This window comes from Sorex araneus, chromosome X, assembly GCF_027595985.1.
Source record: "Sorex araneus isolate mSorAra2 chromosome X, mSorAra2.pri, whole genome shotgun sequence".
NCBI lineage: Eukaryota > Metazoa > Chordata > Mammalia > Eulipotyphla > Soricidae > Sorex > Sorex araneus.
Window position 1 is genome coordinate 52,079,345 of NC_073313.1, and position 18,480 is coordinate 52,097,824.

Here is an 18,480-nt window from a genome sequence, read left to right on the forward strand (position 1 = left end):
TGATTAGCCCATTGAGTTATCTTTCTAGCCACTGACTGTTATTTGTTAATGCTATATTCTTTCTGAATATATCATATGAGTGTACATCAAACCTCAATAATCACAAAATGCAGTCAATCCTGGTTCAAGACCCCAGCACTGCATATACTTGCCTATGCATCACCAGGGGTCACTTCTGAACACAGTTCATACTAGTCTCTGAGCAACATGTGGCATAGCTCTCAGAATCTACCCCCCCCCAACACACATAGACACACACACAAATAATAGTAACCACGCAGTAGGGCTGAGGAGGTAGCCCAGCAAGCATTAAGAGCTAGGAGTAGGCCCTGTGCACCACAGGGTGTGACCCCAAAACAAACCACCCAAATCACATAATAATGGGAAATAGGTATATATATTTCCATAACCACAAATGATCTCAACTAATATTTTAAACATTGTTGCAGTGGGGTCAGAGAGATAGAACACGGATAAGGCACTTGCTTTGCATGCAGCCAACCTGGGTTTTATCCCCAGCACCACATATGGACCCCTGGGCTCCTAAGTCCTTCCAGGAGTTATCCCTGAGCAGATGTGGCCCCAAAACAAAAGCCACCAAAAATATTTCTATATTATTATTTAATATCCTTTTCTGGGGAGACCACACTTGGCAGTGCCCAGGGGTTACAGAAAACTTTAAAAATAATAATGTAGGGCTGGAGTGATAGCACAGCGGGTAGGGCATTTGCCTTGCACACGGCCGACCCAGGTTCGAATCCCAACATCTCATATGGTCCTCTGAGCACCGCCAGGGGTGATTCCTGAGTGCATGAGCCAGGAGTGACCTCTGTGCATCGCTGGGTGTGACCCAAAAAGCAAAAATAATAATAATAATAACAATGATAATAATAATGTAGGGGCAACAGAGATGGTACAGTAAGTAGGGCACTTGCCTTGAATGAGGCCTACTTGGGTTTGATCCCTGGTCCCACATGTTCCCCTAAGTCCATCAGGAGTGATTCCTAATTTCAGAGCCAGGAGTACCACTGGGTATGGCCCAAAAAGAAACAGATGAAGAATAATAATGCAACTTGTATGTGGTAAAATATACATTTTCTGTATTTTGTTTGAGCATTTGGCAATGCTCCTGACCAAGTCTCAAAGCAGTGCTCTGGGGTCACTCCATGTGTTACTGGGACTGAACACGAGATCTTCCACATGGAAAGCATATACTTTGGTCCTTTGAGCTATTGTCCCAGCTCTCAGATAGTTTTCTTATTTTTTAATTTTAATTTTTTTTTTTTGCTTTTTGGGTCACACCCGGCGATGCACAGGGGTTACTCCTGGCTCTGCACTCAGGAATCACCCCTGGTGGTGCTCAGGGGACCATATGGGATGCTGGGAATCGAACCCAGGTCGGCTGCGTGCAAGGCAAACGCCCTACCCGCTGTGCTATTGCTCCAGCCCCTCTCAGATAGTTTTCTTTCACTTAAAAACCAATTTAAAATTCATTCATATATTAGTGGTATCTCTCAGGCCCCAAATATGCACATGGTAAGTGTACAGCTCTGTGGATTTTAATTTTTGTTTGGTTTGGGGACATATTCATGGTTCCTAGGTCTTATATTATTATAAGGTCTTATATTATATTTCTTATATTATGGCTCTGCACTCAAGGATTACTCCTGGTGGGGTTTAGGGAACCATACGGGATACTGAGGACTGAACTCAGGTCAACTGCATGCAACTTACCTGCTATACTACTGTCCTATAGGGACATGTAACTATCCATTCATAATTAAATAACTACCACACAAAACAAGACAAGTTATACAGTGACAAAAGTTAGAATCAGAGTCGACTGCTTTCTTGGAAGTATATGATTACTAATTTTGTTTAATGGTGCCAGGGATCAACCAAATGCCTCACACATGAAAAGAAAGGTCTTTCCATTAAGCTACTTCTGTGGCCCTCAATTCTGTTTTTTTTTTTTTTTTGTGGGGCGCATGCCTGGAAGAGCTCAGGGATTGCTCCTGGTTCTGTGCTCAGGGGTCACTTCTGGCAGGAGTCAGGGAACTTTAAGGGGTGCTGGGGATTGAACCTAGGTTGGCTGCATGCAAGGCAAACACCCCACCTGCTGTACTATCTCTCTAGCTCCTTATTCTATTGTATTTTATTTTTGGTATTTAGGCCATGCCCAGAGGTGCTCAAGTCTTACTCCTGGCTCTATGCTCAGGGATCATTCCTAGCAGGGCTTGGGGGCCCCTATGTTGTTCCAGGAATGGAGCCTGCAGCAGCCACATACAAGGCAAATTTCCTACCCACTGCCCACTGCACTGTCTCTCCAGATCATAAAAATAATTTTTAAAAAGGCTTCAAATGATAATGAGACAGAACCTTCCAGTAAACCTAAGCTTCCTGTGGGAAGAGCAAGGACAAACTAATGTTATCCAACAAGATAGTACAGAGGTGGGGCCGGAGTGATAGTACAATGGGTAGGGCATTTGCTTTGCATGCGGCCAACCAGGTTCGATTCCCGGCATCCCATATGGTACCCCCAGCACTGCAAGGAATAATTCCTGAGTGCAGAGCCAGGAGTAACCCCTGAGAATTGCTGGGTGTGACCCAAAAAGAAAAAATAAGATAGTACCGAGGTTAAGGCACTTACCTTACATGTGGTTGTGGCTACAACAATAGTTTGAATCCTGCACCACATATAGTCCCCTGAGCGCTGCCGGTGTAACCCAAAAACTGAAAATGAAATTTGAAAAAAAAATTGTGAAGCAAATGAAAACACACCCTTGGATTATGAGACCAGATTATGAGGTTACCCAGGCAATGCGGGGGATGGGGGAACACGGAGGGGTGGGGTAGGTGATAACACTACTGTAGTGCTAAAGCACTGTAGTTCAGTGGGTGGGGCATTTGCCTTGCATGAAGCCAACTTGAGTTCAATCCCCAGCAACCCATATGGGTCCCTGAGCCTACCAGGTGTGACCCCTGAGTAAGCCCCAAAGACCACTGGTGTAGCCTAAAAATCAAACTACTACTACTACTACTACTACTACTACTACTACTACTACTAATAATAATAATAATAATAATAATAATAATAAACACTACTGTAAACTTTTAAAAGTAAATTTTAAAAAGTTCGAAATGGGGCTTGGAGTGATAGCATAGCAGGTAGGACGTTTGCCTTGCATGCGGCCGACCCAGGTTCGATTCCCAGCATCCCATATGGTCCCCTGAGCACTCCCAGGAGTAATTCCTGAGTGCAAAGCCAGGAGTAACCCCTGTGCATCGCCAGTTGTGACCCAAAAAGAAAAAAAAGCTCTAAATGAATTGTACTCCTTACACAAGTAAAAATAAAATTAATGAAATAATTCTAGGGTCAGAGATCTAGTACAGATTAGATTGTTGCTTGCACGTGACCAACCCTGGTTTGTTCCTGGCATCCCAAATGGTCCCCTGAGCACCACCAGGATTGATTCCTGAGTGCAGAGCCAGGAGTAACCTCTGAGCATCACCGGGTGTGGCCCCCAAAGAAAAAAACAAAAAAGGAGTAAACATTGCCATCTGGGTTCTAGGAAAGTGGCTCAGTGGCAGATTACATGCTTTGCATGTGAGGCCCTGAGTAACATGTGCACACACACGTGTACACACAAACACTATATGTAAATAAATCAATATATGCTCTGAAACCTACACACTGTTGAAAAAATTTAAAAAGACCACCTAGGGCTGGAGAGCTAGGACAGAGGGTGAGGCACATGCCTGTTGGATAACATTGGTTTGTCCTTGTTCCTCCCACACAAAGCTTATGTTTATTCAGTTACTGCTATCACAGTGCTCCTGATGCACACCCAATTAAATCAGGCACTAATAATCTATACTGCTTTTCTCTTTCTTTTATGTCCTTTGCATGGTTTAGCAATGCCCTTTTTGCATAGACACAGGAAGACAGTTGATGCTATGCTTTTGTAACAAGGGAGTTAATTGACCCCGAATAATATTTACTCCCAGGCATCCATCATATTTACTTGACTTAAGCCTCAGTTGCCCTTACTTCCTAACACACCCAAAAGGAGGGTCCCGGCGAGGGACTTGGATGGACCCAGGGAAAGCTATAATCTACCCTGGCATCAAAAAGAGACAAGCTAAGTGTCAGAAGTATAATAAATTCCTTCATTCCCCAATGTCTGCCAGCCAGGGAACAGTTCTTGGCCACCGAACGCACCCACAATTTGAATTTACACGTGCCCAGCATGTGGCCAGCCTGGGTTTCGTCCCTAGCACTACATCTCTGGAGTACCACCAAGAGTGATCTCTAAGTGCAGAACCAGGACTAAGCCCTGAGTATCACTGAGTGTGCCCTCGCCCCTTCAGAAAAATAAAACCTAAATAAATAAGGACATAGCATTCACGGATAAAAAGCCTTCATTTTGGATGCGAGGGGAGATAGTACTACAGGCGGGCATTTGCCATCCACGCAACCAACTGGATTACATCCTTGGCACCCTGTATGACCCCTAAGTCCACTAAGAGTGATCACTAAGCACAGAGCAAGAAGAACTAAACATAGCCACGTGTGACCCCCAAACATAAAAAGTGAACCATAACAGGGGCTGGAGTGATAGCACAGCGGGTAGGGCATTTGCCTTGCACGCGCCGACCCGGATTTGATTCCCAGCATCCCATATGGTTCCCTGAGCACTGCCAGGAGTGATTCCTGAGTGCAGAGCCAGGAGTAATCTCTGTGCATTGCTGGGTGTGACCCAAAAAACAAACAACAACAACAAAAGTGAACCATAACAACTTAATATTGTTAAGAGGGAAATATAACCCAAATTCATAGTGCAATTCCTATCAAAATCCTATCTTATGGGAACTGGAGTGATAGCACAGTGGGTAGGGCATTTGCCTTGCACATGGCTGACCCGGGTTTGATTCCCAGCATCCCATATGGTTCCCCGAGTACCACCAGGAGTAATTCCTGAGTGCATGAGCCAGGAGTAACCCCTGTGAATCGCCGGGTGTGACCCAAAAGGCAAAAAGAATCCTATCTTATGAACCATGGAGATAGCTCAGAGGCTGGAATGCATAGTGCACATGTGGGAGCCCAAGGTCTAATCCTCAGCACTACATGACCCCTGAGTACTATGCTAGAAATGGCTTCTGGGAACCCCTATTTAAATTCTGGGAGGATGGGTAAAGAGATTCTACAGAGGTTTAGGCATTTGCCTTGCATATGACTGAGTACAGTTAGATTCCCCAGAACTACATATTGACCCCAATCACTGCCAGAAGTATTCCCTAACACAGAGCCAGAAGTAAGACCAAAGTACAGCTAGGTGCATCCCAAACCCTCCCCCCACCCAATTTTTAAATAATATAATAAAACTGGGGCCAAGAGATAGTAGAGTGGGTAGGGGACTTGCCTTGCAAGTGATCAACCTGGGTTTGATCTAAGGTTTTCTGAGCCTGCCAGGAGTTATTCCTGATCTCAGAGCCAGGAGTAACTCCTGAGCACTTCCAAGTGTGGTCTAAAAACTAAAGCTCCCACTGCAAAAAAAAAAAAACAAACAGGGGTCAGAGAGATATTATAGGATATAAGGCATTTGCCTTGCATGTGGCTGACCCTGATTTAATCCCCAGCACCACATAGTGCCCCCTGATCACCGCCAGTGTGATCCCTGAGCAGAGTTGGCAACCCAAAAGCACTGTTGGGTGTGGCCCCCTAAACTTCAGATAAAAATAGTAAATGAGGGGCTGGAGCGATAGCACAGTGGGTAGGGCATTTGCCTTGCACACGGCCGACCTGGGTTCGATTCCCAGCATCCCATATGGTTCGATGAGCACCGCCAGGGGTGATTCCTGAGTGCAGAGCCAGGAGCAACCCCTGTGCATTGCCAGGTGTGACCCAAAAAGCAAAAAAAAAGAAACTAAATTAATTTAATTAAATAATCCATGGCCCTGAGATATTGTTCAAAGGACTGAGTGTATATCTTGCATGCAGGAAACTGTCTCATTACTGCCACCACATGGCCTCTTAGCACTGCTGGCAGTGATTCCTGAGCACCAAGCCAGGTGTATCCCTTGAGCACTGTGCCCCCTAAACAGCTCTACATAACAAAGTAAAATAAAATTACCATATCATTTTTGCAGTGTGCACGATAGAAATAATGTTAGGCCAAAATCAAAGTGTTCTCAGGGCCTTTCAGTGTCTCCCAGGGTTAACATGTCTTTGTATTTTGTTTTGTTTTGTTTTGCTTTTTTGGGTCACACCCAGCATTGCTCAGGGGTTACTCCTGGCTCTGCACTCAGGAATCACTCCTGGCAGTGCTTGGGGAACTATATGGAATGCTGGGAATCGAACCCGGGTCGGCCACGTGCAAGGCAAACCCCCTACCCGCTGTGCTATTGCTCCAGCCCTAATAACGTGTCTTTGTGTTGGCCAGTTCCCACAAGTGGTGTGCACCGCCTGATTGCCTGATCTGTGACCCCTTTCCTGCATCCTCAGCCAGTAGCGCAGCTGCACTTCCATCATCATATTTTCTTCCCTGACTCTTCTATACCCCTGTTCACTTTGAAGGGGGGCTATTTGGGGCTATGCCTGGGGATTCCCATTTTGCTGCTTGAGGGTTGTTCTTGCTGGTGCTTACAGGACCATGCAGTAGTGGAGACTGAATCCAGGGCCTTCTCTGGGCAAAGCACTTGCTCAGTCCTTTGAGTTATCTCCCCAGCCTCCCTTTCACATTTAAAGATCCCTTGACATTATCCTACTAGAATTCAAAAGTGTTGAATAATCCCATAGTATTTCCTCATCCTCCAGTAATTTGCTTTAATCACATCTGCTAAGTGTCTCTGGCTATTGTTAAGGTAATATATTCATAGGGTATGAGGACTCAAGATGGAGGGCTTTTTTGCCTGTCCGAATACAGCCATATTGGGACCGGAGAGATAGTAGAGCAGGTAGGGTTCTTGCCTTGCACACCACCAATTTGGGTTTTATCAGCACCCCATATTGTCCCCCAAGCCTGCCAGGAGTGATCCCTGAACACAGAGCCAGGAGTAAGCCCTGAGCACCACTGGTGTGGCAAAACAACAACAACAACAAAAAACAAGAAAAAATAAACCAGAAAAAATACAGCTATATTTTAGGAAATGATAATACAGTGGTTAGGGTGCTTGCGTTGCATGCAGCTGACCAGGTTTGAACACTGGTACCACAAGTCTGCCAAAAGTGACCACACAGCCAACAGTAAGCCTTGAACATAGCTGGGTGTGAGACAAAAACAAAAAAGCCCAGCTATTAGGGCCAGAGCAATAGTCCAGGAGCTAAGGTACTTGCCTTGCATGTGGCTGAACCAGATTCGATCCTCAGCTTTTCATATGATCCCCTGATCCTCACCAGGAGTTATCCCTGAGCGCAGAGCCAGGAGTAACCCCTGAGTATTGCCAGTTATGGCCTCTCCCAAAAACAAAGCAAGAAACCCAGTTATGTTTTATTTTTATTTTTTTATAACCACTGAAAGCTTTTTATTTATTTATTTGCTTTTTTGGGTCATACCCAGTAATACTCAAGGCTTATTCCTGGCTCTGCACTCAGGAATTATTCCTGGCAGTGCTAGGGGACCATATTGGATGCTGGGTATTGAACCCGGGTCAGCTGCGTGCAACGCAAATGCTCTACCCAGCTATTTTTTTTAGAGAAATGCAAACAAAACCCACATTTGAGATACAACTCCACATACACTAGAATTTCTATAATAAAAAATTATAGTGCTAGAGATATGGCTCAAAGGGCTGAGTACATTGCACGCGGGAGGTCTGGGTTTGATCCCCATCACAACATGGTCCCTCAAGCACTGGCTAGGAGTGGCCCCGGATTCTCATCAATTATGGTCCCCAGACCACCACCACCAATAAAAAGATGGATGGGACTGGAGGAATAATGTAGTGACTTGTAGAGCTTGCAAAAATTATGGTCATAATAGGCTCCAAACTGTGGTGGCCCTATACACACCACACAAAATCCTGGCATCTATATGCTGTTTGACACTGGCAGCTCTATGGTCTACAACTCCATGCATCACAAGCAATTTCTGGCTGCACCACAGCCAGGTGAATGTAAGCATCACAAAGTAGGCTGTGACTCCTCCAATGAGCACTACAGCTAAAAATAGGTCAGCACCACCACCAGGGACAGAGGGAATAAAAATTAAATAACAATGGGGGTCAGAGAGATAGTACAGTTAGATAGTACAGTTTGCATGTGGCAAACTGTGTGGTTAAATCTCCAGTATCCCCTAGGGTCCCCAAGCCCCACCAGGAGTGAGCCCGGAACACAGCAGGTGTGGGGTGTAGCTCAAAACACAAACATACAAAAAAAGAATGGTACCGGGTTCGACTCCCAGCATCCCATATGGTCCCCTGAGCACTGCCAGGGGTAATTCCTGAGTGCAGAATCAGGAGTGACCCCTGTGCACTGCCAGGTGTGACCCAAAAAGCAAAAAAAAAAGAATGGAAAGTACTAGGTAATTGGAAACTTCAAACATTGCTGGTGATATTGTAAAATGGGGTGATGGCTATGGAGTACAATTTGACAGTTCTGTGAACTTAAGTTTTGTAATCACCCAACAATTTCATTGCTGAGCATATACCAAAACAAATGAAAATGGATACAGGCCAGGTATATAGCTTATATAGTTAAATGGGTTTGATTAACTATATCAATCAGATAAAGATTGATCCCACAAATAAAGAAAGAAAACATATATTTACTCTTCTTTTCTTTTTTTGGGAAGTAGCACTCTCACTGTAGCACTGTAGCACTGTCATCCCATTGTTCATCGATTTGCTTGAGCAGGCACCAGTAACTTGACCATTGTGAGAATTGTTGTTACTGTGTTTGGCATATCGAATACATCACGGGTAGCTTGCCAGGCTCTGCCGTGCAGGCGGGATACTCTCGGTAGCTTGCCGGGCTCTCCGAGAGGGATGGGGGAATCGAACCCGGGTCAGTCGTGTGCAAGGCAAATGCCCTACCCACTGTGCTATTATTTATTTTTGATTTTTTGGGGTCACACTCGGCGATACACAGGGGAAATTTAGAACTCTTCACTCAGGAATTACTCCTGGCGGTGCTCAGGGGACCATATGGGATGCTGGGAATCGAACCCGTGTCAGCCACGTGCAAAGCGAATGCCCTACCCACTGTGCATCACTCCAGCCCCATATTTACTCAATTCTTATTGTTTTGGCCATACCTTGAGGTGCTCAAGAGTCACTCCAAATGATACTCAGGAGACAGTGTGATGCTGGGAATGGAGCCTGGGCATCCCATATAAAAGCATATGTCCAGACCATTGTGCTACCTGGCCCATATTCACTCAAATTTTGTATGACGGGGCACAAGAGATGTGATTCAGGGAAAAGCATATGACTTACATGTATGAGATCCTGGGTTAATCTCTAGCACTGCAGAAAATATTGTAAACAAATGTTTATTAGCAGCATTCTTCATAATAGGCCAAAGGTTTGATAACCCTAATGTCCATCTACTAATAATCAGTGAATAAGTGTGGTATATACTTACAACAATATATTAATTAGGAACAGAAAATAATGTGGCACTGGCACATACTACAACATAAAACCTTGAGAGCATTATTAGTGAAGGAAGCCAGTTCCAAATGGTGCTCTCCTGGTTAAGTGAACAGGAAACCATGCAATACCAAGGGATCAAACCTGAGCCTCCTACATGCAAAATATACTCTTGTGGCTTGAGAAAAAATACCGTAGGTAAGACATTTGTGTTGAACGTGACCAACCTGGGTTCGATCCCAGAATCTTATAGATGTGAGTCCTGAGCACAGAGTCAGGAGTAGTCCTGAGCACTGCTGGGTGTGGCCCATAAAAACAAACACAAAACATACTCTTAGCCCATGAATTTATCTGTCCTACTCCTGAAAGACCACATATTGTATGACTCAACTTTGGGAAATGAGAATAAGTACATTCACACAGACATTATAGAGACAACGTATATAAATAGCTGCAAAGATTTTATAGGATCGACACACAAACGAATCTCGGGCCCGAGCAACTTGCCGCAGAGATGGCTCTGGACTTTGCAATAGGCCACTTTTGCTGGGCCACTCCAGACGGGGGCAGGTGCCATCCCTCTGCCTGCCCCTAGGAATCCCAGCGGCCACCATCTTCTAGAACCCAGCGAAAGCTCCAGGTATGGGGTGGCAGTGGCAGCTAACGCCAGGTCTCACGCCAGGCCTCACGGGACAGGGGAGGAGTTTGCCCTTCTCCTTCCCCCGGCCCTGATGGGACTCTGAGATGATGCCCACTGTCTACTTAAGCTCCCACACAGCCATGATCCAGAGACAAACAACACAAACAAATCTTGGACCTGAGCAACTTGCTGCAGTGATCTCTCCAGACCCTAATAATTAAAATTTTAGAATTACTAGAGAGGCTGTGTGACATTATAATTTATCCATAACAAGCAATACAAAACAAATTGTCTAGCATTGCCTTTGCGGCAGGTATGAATGGAGGTGGGACTGGTCTCGAAATATCGAAGGTAACCAAAGTAAGGAGAGATAGTATTGTGCAAATTGTCTGCCACACAGGCAGGGGAAAGTGCAGAATGGGGAGGGGGGTACTGGGGATTTGGGTGGTGGAAAATGTGCACCGGTGAAGGGATGGGTGTTTGATGATTGTATGATCGAAGCTCAAACATGAAAGCTTTATAACAGTTGTGAGGCCCACAAGCAGGCTCCTCAGCAGCCATGACAAGCTGTAGCTAACATTAAGTCTCAACTAGGCCTCAGTTTCTGTTTCCCCAAAGCAGGGCTTGCAGTTTCTGGTAAACTCCCAGTTGAGTAATTCACCTACATAAGAAACTGGGTGGCCAGGCGCATGATCAGTCATGAGGGGTCGCCGCACCCTTCTTGGAAATACCCCAAACTGTTACTTGTGCCTGCTGTCTAAGTGCTGACCACTGTTATAACAGGGCAATGCTAAAAATAGATCAGTATATAAACCGCTTTTGACTGAACCCTATATAAACTGCTTGTGATTTGCAGTAGGGGTCCTTATCAAGACTCCACTGCGTTGGATGAGACTTGGACCCTAGCTCGAGCTAGCAATAAAGTTCCTTTGCTTTTGCATTATCGTGTGTGGACTTGGTCTCTCCGCTATTGGAGATCTGAAACTTGGGCACAACACTGTACCTCACAGCGAATCAATAAAAAGGGGAAAAAAGATTTTATAGGATCAAATTGATAATTTGGGGGGAGAGTGAGTGCCAGGGATGGAACCACAGGCATCACACATGCAAAGTTGGTGTTCTACCCCTGAGCCACCATGGCAATCCTTGCAGAGTCAGTTGGGGAATAGGGAATGCCTGCCAAAGGGCACGAGGTTTATTTCAGGGAGACACATATATGCTAAGTAGGCAGCCCTGGCATGGTTGAGTGGTGGAAGGCCTCTGCCTTGCAAGTGAGGCCATGAGTTTGACTCCTGGGACTGCTCACATATGCCTTGCACAGATCTACCGTCTGGGGACCCCTGGGCATTAGGGAAGCAAACAGAGTCTTTCATCCACCCACCGCTAGGTGTGTGCAAGCCCCATCACCAAAGATAGAAAAGCAGCTGGCTGGGGAGATAGCTCAACGGGCTGGGCGCATCCTTTGCAGGCAAAAGACCTGCATTCAATCCCCAGCACTCTATGGTCCTCCTAGCACCCCCTGAAGCAATCCTCAAGCAACACGCCAGAAGTAGTCATGTGTGACCCACAAACCAAAACCCAAAAAGGATGGGTCGGAGCGACAGTATAGCAGGGAAGACACTTGTCTTGCACACAGCTAACCCAGGGTCGATCTGTGGCATCTCATATGGTCACCAAGCCCATCAAGAGTGATCTCTGAATGTAAAGTGGAGTAAAACCTTGAGCACTACAGGTGTGGCCCAATGCCCCGCCCCCCACCAAAAAAAGATGTACAAGTATCTTGGCCAGGAATATGGATCCCAGAGAGCACAGATAAAAGCACCACAGAAGCTGAGCAAGCACTACAACTAGGACATGAATGAGCACCATGATCACATGTGGGTGAGCCTTGCTCATCGCAACAACACTGATAAATAGGAAGGAATGGGGAAAATGGTCCTTTTATTAGGGCATAGGGAGCACATTCAATGGTGCTCGGGGGCTACTCCTAGCTCTGTGCTCCCAAGATTGCTTCAGGCAGTGCCTAGGCATCCATGCAGTACCAGGAATGGAGCCCAGACCTCTATGTACTCCAGCACATTAAGCTATATAGTTCTGGCCAAAACAGTCATCCAGGACTTAAGTACAATGTCTCAATGCCATTGTTTCACAGTTTCAAAAAGACTGATCAATTATCTGCCCCTGAACTCTTGTATTCCAAACAAATCATGTTTCCCCATATTTTAGAAGGGGTCTGGAGCTATATATAGTACAAGGTGTAGGGCATTTGCCTTGCACATGGCCCACCTGCGTTCAATCCCCAACATTCCAAATAGTCCTCCAATTACCGTCAGGAGTGATCCCTGAGCACAGAGTCAGGGCCAGGAATAAGTTCTGAGCACCACTGGGTGTGGCCCTCACAAACAACAAAGTCAGAAAGGGGAGGTCTCTGGAAACTAGAGCTGACATTTCTATTTCTTCTTTTTTTGCTTCTGATTCTTTATTTTTAAGGTACACTTGGCGGTGCTCAGGGCTTACTCCTGGCTCTGTGCACAGGGATCAATCCTGGCGATACTTGGGAAACCATATAGGATGCAGGGGTTAGAACCCAGGTCCGGGTGCATATGCTGCCAGAGCCTATGTGCTGTTTGCACCCACATGCCTGAGCACATGTGGTGCCTGAGCACATGTGGCGCCCGCATCTCCCATCTTGAGATGTGTACTTTCCTATCCAATGCTGGGATGTGTGTGCAGGGACTCTCTCCACCCTTGGAAAACTCCGCTCGCTCTCTCTCGCTCGCGCTCTCTCTCTCTCTTTTTTGCTTTTTGGGTCACACCCGGCATTGCACAGGGGTTACTCCTGGCTCATGCACTTAGGAATTACTCCAGGTGGTGCTGGGGAGACCATATGGGATGCCAGAGATCTAACCCAGGTCGGCAGCTTGCAAGGCAAACGCTACCCGCTGCGCTATCACTCCGGCCCCTACGCGCTCTCTCTTGAGCACGTTACTTTACCCTCTCCCAATTTCTCTTCCTCCTCCCCTTCAAAACCTCCAAATAAAATCTGAGCGATAACGCAGTGGGTAGGGCGTTTGCCTTGCACACGGCCGACCCGGGTTCGATTCCTCCGCCCCTCTTGGAGAGCCTGGCAAGCTACCAAGAGTATCTTGCCCGCACGGCAGAGCCTGGCAAGCTACCCGTGGTGTATTCGCTATGCCAAAAACAGTAACAAGTCTCACAATGGAGACGTTACTGGTGCCCACTTGAGCAAATTGATGAGCAACGGGATGACAGTGACAGTGACAGTTATTTAAAAAAGAAAAGAACCCAGGTTTGCCATGTGCAAGGCAACAGCCTACACATTGTATTACTGCTCCATACATAAGAGGTTAACTTTTTCTTACCCAATTACCTATATTGATTCAGAACTTGGTCTGGATGTTCAGATTGGCTTTGTCCCGTGGCTTTGCTGCAGTTCCCATGCCTCCACCACCCTCTCCCATATTTCTTCCTGCTCTTCTCCCAATAGTTCACTGACAAAATCTCGTCTCCTGAGCCATAGATTGTACAAACCCCATATAAATACCCAAAATTTACCCGTTTCTGTATTGCCTATGCGAGTAAGTCAGCATGGGAGGCAAGGGGGTCTTGGACATAAGACTAGCCCTGTTTGATATTATTTTTTTATTTTGGGGCTACACCCGGCTGTGTCCAGGGTTTACTCCTGGCTTTGTGCTCAGGGATCACTCCAGGTGAGGCTTAGGGGGTTCCTATGAGGTTCTGGGAATTGAATTCCATCTAACCAAAGTAACATTCTAACCTAAATGAAGGCCAACAAGGAAAGTAACATTCTAGCTTCAATGATTATACCTCCTAGTGGGATATTAGTAACTTCTTTTTTTTTTTTGCTTTTTGGGTCACACCCAGCCATGCTCAGGGGTCACTCCTGGTTCTGCACTCAGGAATTATCCCTGGCCATGCTCGGGGGACCATATGGGATGCTGGGAATTGAACCTGGGTCAGCTGCGTGCAAGGCAAACGCCCTACCCGCTGTGCTATCACTCCAGCCCCAGTAACTTCTTTTTTGTTTGTTTGTTCTTGGGACACAAATGCAGTGCTCAGGGATTATTCCTGGCTTTCACACTCAGGAATCACTACTGGCAGGCTTGGCAGACCATATAGGATGCTGGGAATCAAACCTAGGTGGGTTGAGCTCATCAATGGCCTTGATCCAGAGACACAGCAGTGAATCCCGGAAGACAGCAGCTCGCCGGAGATCTCTCCGGACCCTGAACCGAGCCAATTCCACTGGGGCACGGTGCCCCAGTGGAATGGAGCGTGTGCACCCTTTTCGCCAACTCCAGATGAAATCCTGGTGGCCACGAGCTTCCAGAAGGAAAACTCAGGTGCGTAGGTTCAGGAACTGACTCCAAGCCACATGGTGGCAGCTGAGACTGGCCATCCCTTTCCGTATCCCAACCCACTTGGGATCCTGGCTGTCACGCCCATGATCTGCTTCTTGGGTGCCATCTTAGCACATCAACACTCTTGATCCAGAGGCTCCCAAATGAATCTCAAAATGGATTAGGTCCCTACAGAGATGTCTCTGGATCCCAACCATTTACACTTTTAGAATTCCAGAGTGCACGGCCACAAAAACAGCACGCGACCTCTCATGATATAATAAATTATCTAGCATCTGCCCCTGGCAGGTAGGCTTGAGTGGTAGTGGGAAAAATTGAAATAATGGTGGAGGGAAGATGTTATGGTGATGGGATTGGTGTTGAAATACTGAATGTACTCAGTTAACGTGAACAACCTCACAAAAATAAAACAACAACAACAACAAAACCCTAGGTGTGTGCAAGGCAAGTGCATTACCTGCTGTACTATCTCCACAGTCTCATTAACAACATTTTTTCTTCAACAAAACTGTTTTCTCTTAGGCTCACCTTGACCATCAGCAACTTCTTACAGAGGGACTGCACAAGTAAATTGTCCAGCCCCAGGATCAAGAACAACAGTATTGATCTTATAATTTATTTATTTACTTCCATTTTTTGAGCCAGAGCTGGCAATACTCAGGGCTTACTCCTGCTTCAGTGTTCGGGGATTGCTCCTGGCAGGGTTATGGAGACCATAGAGAGCGCTGGAGATGCAAGCTGGGTCACTTGCATGCAAGACAAATGCTCTACCCACTGTACTTTTTTTTTAATTTTTGGGACACACCTGGACATGACCAGGGGATACTTCTGGTTCTGCACTCAGGAATTATCCCTGGCAGAGTTCAGGGAATATTATGGGATGCTGGGAATCAAACCCGGGTCAGCAAGTGCAAGGCAAATGCCCTACTCGCTGTACAATTGGTCCAGCCCTTCCTCTGTACTATTTTTAAGCTCCCACTTCTTATTTATTTAGGTTTTGGAGCCACACATGTCGGTGTTCAGGGAATACTCCTGGCTCTGCAGTCAGATATTACTCCTTGAGAGTTAACAGGACCATATGGGATGCTGGGAATAGAACCAAGGTGAGCTGAGTGGCATTCCCACATGGTTTCCTGAGCACCATCAGGAGTAATTCCTGAGTGCAGAGCCAGGAGGAGCCGCTGAAAATCCCTGGGTGTGACTCTAAAAGCCCAAAGGAAAAAAACATGTCCAGCCCCTGCCACTTAAGATATGCCATTGGTGGCGGGATTGGTGTTGGAACATTGACTGCCTGTAACAAATCTCTGTAAACCACAATGGTTAAATAAGGTGGAAAAAAACGTTTATAATGCCATGGGTGCTGGGTATGTAATCTACCCTTTACATTAAATGCAATGGGTAGAGCACTTGCATTTAATGTAGGAAATCCAAAGCTGGATGCCAAGTACCGCAAAAGAAGAAAAAGTAGGCATCTGGACAGCTGACAGCCCAATGAGCTGGAGCATCTGCTTTGCGTGCAGGAGCCTGAAATCCATCCGCAGCGACTCGCGAGCACAGAGGCTGGATTAGACCCTGAGAAACCCCAGGTGTGAACATCTCCAAAAAGAACACTGTAGCACTGTCGTCGGCTCTGCATCGATTTGCTCGACGGGCTCCAGGAACGTCTCCATTGTGAGACTTGTCACTGTCTTTGGCATATCGAATACGCACCGGGTAGCTTGCCGGGCTCTCCGAGAGGGACCCAGGAATCGAACCCCGCTCGGCCCCGTGCAAGACAAAAGCCCTACCCGCTGTGCCATGGCAAAAAGAACGAAATTCAGTAGGCTCCAGGATCTTCTCACGTTCACCAACAATCAGCGTGCTGCTGTCACCTCCTAGAGGAATACTTTCAGAAAACTCTGGGGACCCACCCACTGTCAGCTCGCTGCAAGCCCCGCCCAGGGAGGGAGGACCAGCCCCCCGCCCGCCACCTCGGGGCAGGCCCCGCCCCCCGCCCCCGAGAGGCCCCGCCCCCGCTCACCGTCCTTGGGGCGCAGGTGCAGCGAAGTGCCCGCCCTGCGCACCAGCGCCGCCACGTCGTTCGCCGCTCGGGCCGCCAGGGGGCGCGCGTCCAGACGCGCCAGGAGCTGGCGGGCGCTGGGGCGGCCGCTGCGGGGGGCGCTGGGGTGGCCGCGCCGCCGGAGGCCGTGGCCTGCGCAGGCGGAAGGGAAATGCGGGTCGGCGCCGCCGCTCTGCCTGCGGCAGCTCTCGCGGACCCCCGGGGCCCCGAGACCCGGAAGTGCCCCTCAGACCCCGAGACCTCCCGGCCCCCCGCCCAGCGTCCCGGAGGGCGCCCCTCGCCCCGCTCCTGCCCCGCCACCCCCGGCCGTCACCCGCGCCCCCGTCGAACCCCGAGCCCCGGCCACGACCCCCGAGAGCGCGCCTCGCCCCGGGCATCCCTGCGGCCCGCGGCACACGCTGGGCAGCTCCGGAGCCTCCCGCCGCCCCCGGCCCTGCCCCGCCGCTCGCTCCCGCCCACCTGGAGAGCCCCCGGCCCCGCGACAGCGAGGGCAGCCCCGGCCCCCGCACGCGTCCCCACCGCACGGGAGCGGGCGCCCTGGGGCCCCGGGGAGGCGCGGGCCCGCCTGGTGGCGCAGGTGACTGGCCCCCGCCGCCCTCGCGTCCCCCGAGACCCGGCGGGCCGGGGGTCGCTGGGACCCGGGTAGAAACCCCCCCGGCACGTCCGGGGCCCTCGCAGGAGCCCCGCCACGGGACGCAGCCTGGGGGCGCCACGGCGGCGGGGCCGGGGGGCGCCCCAGCCCTGCCCCGGGTGCGGGGTCTCTGCCCCCCGCGGCGACGCCCACGCTGCGGGCTCTTTGTTCCCGCCCGCGAGGGGCGCAGCGGCGGTGCCCGGCGGGGGGGACCCCGCGCCCACCCCCTGCCCCCCGCCGCTACCTCCGCGGGCGCCCCTGGGGTCGCTGGCGCCCCCCGCGCGCCACTCCATGGCCGCCGGGGGCCGGTGACGCAGGCGGCCCGTCCGCTGGGCAGCGCGGGGCGCTGTGTCCTGGCGGCCGGGCCCGGGACGCCGCGAGCCCCGCCACCCGCCCCGGGCTCTGCGCCCCGCGGCGCCGTGACCTACCTGGCCGTCCACAGGGAGGCCTGGCCGCGGGGCCCCGCGCCGGCCATTGGCCTCGCTCGGCCGCTCGCGCTGCCTCCGCTCCCGCGGCCCGGGCTGGCCGCCGCTTCCACCGGGGGGTGCTGTGGCCCACGTGGACACGGGCCGCTCGAGGCCGCCGGGGGTGACCGGCCCACGCGGCCCCGACTGCTCCCTGCCTAGTCGCACCCGGCCCGCGGGCCTGGAGCCCCCGCTGCCCCCGGCCGCCCGCGCCCCGCACACGGCCCGCACGCGGGGGCGGTGACCGGACCCCGATCCCCGGGGAACGGGCGGCTCTGGGGGGGGCCCTGGGTGCCCTGAGCACACGCCTGGGGAGGGGGCTGGGCTCAACAGCTGAGAAGGGCCAGTCGCCACGGGGCAGCAGAAGGGCGCCTTGGAAGACTTTGGGGTTTGTTTGGTTTTGTTTTGTTCCCGGGCCACACCTGGCACACTCAGGGCTTACTCCTGGCTCTGCACTCAGGACTCGCTCCTGGAGGTGCTCAGGGGACCATCTGGGATGCCGGGGATCGAACCCTGCTGGGCGTCGTGCAGAACAAGCGACGCTTGTTGTCCCTCTCCACTGTCATTCTGTCCCCGAAGGCTTTTGAAAGGGCTTGAGCAGGTGCCAGCCAGTGACCTGGACAGAAGAGGCCCCTGCGGGATTTGAAAGGGGGGCGAGGTGTCTGGGGACAGAAGTCCCGAGGTTGTGTGCG

General features: G+C 49.8%; 1 protein-coding gene across 7 annotated transcripts in view; it reads right to left on the reverse strand.

Moving 5' to 3' along the window:
* GPKOW (G-patch domain and KOW motifs) overlaps positions 1-17,986 on the reverse strand; it is a 32,388-nt gene extending 14,402 nt beyond the window's left edge. For 3 of the 7 annotated variants that reach the window (XM_055120554.1, XM_055120556.1, XM_055120555.1), the window contains exons 1-3: positions 17,753-17,986; positions 16,655-16,825; positions 2,651-2,733 (exon numbers count right to left, since the gene is read on the reverse strand). The gene's annotated coding sequence lies outside the window, so the exon portion shown is untranslated. Of the gene's footprint in view, positions 1-2,650; positions 2,734-16,654; positions 16,826-17,152; positions 17,171-17,568; positions 17,713-17,752 lie in introns of those variants that run through there. The other 4 variants (XM_055120557.1, XM_055120558.1, XM_055120560.1 and 1 more) reach the window with 4 other exon arrangements.
* Positions 17,987-18,480: the final 494 nt, after the last annotated feature.